A 3,917-nucleotide genomic window follows, 5' to 3' on the forward strand; every position below is an offset into this window, starting at 1 on the left:
AAACCAGTTGATTTTCATTTTGAGTGTGCCTAATCGACCACCCATGATTGCTGGCGACACATCTCATTTCCTTGCTAAACAGGTGAATGGGATAGTCCATTATTATATTATCCAAGAGGAAAGCCTCCCTGATTATGTGGGTTTACAAGAGCATCAAGACATAATCCTTTCAAACATAGAGAGACCACAGCACTGTGTCCTATAGGGAAAAATATGTCTTAATATATTTCAGATGGAGGCTTTATATAAAATATTTTACAAACGTCAACTGATTTTATAAATCTGCATCCCTTAATTCAGCAGGAATCAGCCACATGACTCAACAATAACAGTATAGGACACCCCAACCATTATATCCTCAGTAGGTCTCGCCCTTTTCAACATACTATACTATGACTTTAATTTTTTTGACGTAATATACTGACTTTTTTTGACATACTATACTGACTTTTTTTAATTTTTTTGACATACTATAACTTTTTTTTTTTCGACATAGTATACTATGACTTTTTTTTACTTTTTCGACATGCTATACTTTGCCTTTTTTCAGAATACTATGACTTTATTTTTTCAACATACTATACTATGACTTTTTAAAAATTTTCGACATACTATACTTTGCCTTTTTTCGAGATACTATACTTTGACTTTTTTTCGACATATTCTATGACTTTTTTTTGTAAAAATTTTCGACATACTATACTATGACTTTTTTTCCTGAAATTTTGACGTACTGATATACTGACTTTTTATCAAAAAAATGTCGACATGCTCTACTAAGACTTTTTTTCCTGAAATTTTTCGGCATACTATACTATGACTTTTTTCCTAAATTTTTTCAATATACTGACTTTTTTTCATTAAAGATTTCTAAATACTATACTATGACTTTTTTTTCCTGAAAATTTTCGACACTTTACTATGATTTTTATATTTGTGAAAATTTTGACAATTTACACTGACTTTCAGGAAAATTTTCGACATACTATGACTTTTTTCGTAAAAGTTTTCTACATACTATCCTATGACTTTTTTATGAACATTATTGACATACTATGACTTTTTTTTTTTTTTTAAATGTGCAACATACTTTAATATAACTTCTTTTCGTGAAAATTTTACAACTAGTATACTATGACTTTTTTTCATGAAATTTTTTTTGACATACTATACTATGACTTTTGTACGTGAAGATTTTCTACATACTATACGACTTTTTCATGAAATTTTTCGACATACTATCCCATGACTTTTTCATGAAAATTTTTCAACACACTATAGTATGACTTTTTTACACGAAGATTTTCTACATACTATACCACGACTTTTTTACGTGAAGATTTTCTACATATAGTACGACTTTTTCATGAAATTTTTCGACATACTATCCCATGACTTTTTCATGAAATTTTTTCTACATACTATACTATGACTTTTTTACGTGCAGATTTTCTACATACTATACTATGACTTTTTATGAAATTTTTCGATATACTATCCTATGACTTTTTTCATGGAAATATTTCGACACACTATAGTATGACTTTTTCATGAAATTTTTCGACATACTATCCAATGACTTTTTTCATGAAAATATTTCGACACACTGACTTTTTCATGAACATTTTTCGACATACAATAGTAGTGACTTTTTTGCTTGAAGATTTTCTACATACTATATTACGACTTTTTCATGAAATTTTTTCGACTATGACTTTTTTCATGAAATTTTTCGACATACTATACTATAATTTTTTTTCAATTAATGTTTTCGACATACTATACTATGACTTTTTTTCATGAACATTTTTTCTACATACTATACTATGACTTTTTTACGTGAAGATTTTCTACATACTATACTACGACTTTTTCATGAAATTTTTCGACATACTATCCTATGACTTTTTTATGAAATTTTTTGACATACTATCCCACGACTTTTTTTCATGAAAATATTTCGACACACTATAGTATGACTTTTTCATGAACATTTTTCGACATACTATACTATGACTTCTTTTATGAAATTTTACAACTAGTATACTATAACTTTTTTTCATGACATTTTTCGAGATACTATACTATGACTTTTTTACGTGAAGATTTTCTACATACTATACAACTTTTTCATGAAATTTTTCGACATACTATACTATGACTTTTTTTCCTGAATTTTTGAGAAACTATGAATTTTTTGTGAAAGTTTTCAACAAACTATATGACTTTTTCCTGAATTTTTTCGACATACTATGACTTTTTTCATGAAAAGTTTTGATATACTATACTATGACTTTTTTTCATAAAATTTTTTGACATACAATACTATGACTTTTTCTTGAAAAATTTTGACATACTATACTATGATTTTTTTTATTTGTGAAAATGTTGACATACTATACTGACTTTTTTTTCCTGAAAATTTTCGACATACTTTAATATAACTTTTTTTCGTGAAAATTTTACAACTAGTATACTGACTTTTTTTTCATGAAATTTTTCGAGATACTATACTATGACTTTTTTTCATGAACTTTTTGACATACTATACTATGACTTTTTTTCATGAACATTTTTTCGACATACTATACTACAACTTTTTCATGATATTTTTTTGACATACTATCCTATGACTTTTTTTCATGAAAATATTTCAACACTATAGAATTACTTTTTTAATGAAATTTTTCGACACTATAGTATGTATGTATAAAGTATGTATAGTATGTCATTAAATTATTAATCATGATATAGTTCGTTTATAAAAAAAAAAGTTTAAAAAGAATCATAATTTGTAGGGATTTTCTTTTTAACGTAGAGAGGTTATCAACAATGGAGGTGAAATGAGAATAAAATACTAAGAAAAAACAGAAGATGCTGTAACTTTTCAAAGTGGGTTCGAAAAAGATTTTAAAGTACAAGGAGTAAAAGATTTACACCCCCCAACACTGCATATCAGGAACACTTAAAAGTCGGCCTTTCTGTCTTTATCGTTTGTAAAGTTAGCATCGAGAGAGCTGAACCTGCTTGTTGAGGATGCATTTATTTTGAAAATCTCTTCCAGATGTGTTGTTGTTGTTAACTGCTATCTTGACACCGGTGCGCTCGTGTTTTACGATGAAAAAAAGACTCCCGAGTCCCACCACATATATGTCGAAAAATCAAAATGTCATAGCATAGTATGTCGAAAGAAAATTCAGAGTATAGTATGTCGAAATTTTTTTTTTAAATACATTGTATAGTGTGTCGAAAAAAAGTAATTTCAGTGTGTCAAATAAATAAGAAAAGTCATAGGTTAGTCGAAAAATGTCATAATATATTATCTAAAAAAAAAAAAGCCACAGTATAGTGTAAAGAAAAATAAAAAAAACCAAATAGTAAAGTATGTCGAAAAAAGTCAGCATAGTATGTTGAAAAAAAAAAAAAGTCAGAGAATATTATGTGGAAGTCATTGTATAGTATGTTGAAAAAAATAAAAAAGTCATAGCGTAGTATGTGGGGAAAAAAAGTCATAGTATAGTATATCAAAAAAAAAAAAAAAGTCATAGTGTAGTATGTGGGAAAAAACTAAAAAAAACAAATAGTAAAGTATGTCGAAAAAAAGTCATAGTATAGTAAGTAAGTTGAAAAAAAAAAAAAAGTCAGTAGGCCTATAGTATGTCGAATAAAAGTCATTGTATAGTATGCTGAAAAAATAAAAAAGTCTGATTAAAGTATGGCGAAAAACAGTCATAGTATAGTATGTAAAAAAATGAAGTCATCATATATTATGTAAAAAAAAAAGTCATAGCATAGTATGTTGAAAAAATAAAAAGTCTCATTCAAATATGTTGAAAAACCGCGTCGTAGTATAGTATGTCAAAAAAATTCGTAGTATAGTATGTCAAAAAAATTAAAAGTCATAGTATAGTATGTTG

The sequence above is a fragment of the Sebastes umbrosus genome, chromosome 3, assembly GCF_015220745.1.
Source record: "Sebastes umbrosus isolate fSebUmb1 chromosome 3, fSebUmb1.pri, whole genome shotgun sequence".
Taxonomy (NCBI): Eukaryota; Metazoa; Chordata; class Actinopteri; order Perciformes; family Sebastidae; genus Sebastes; species Sebastes umbrosus.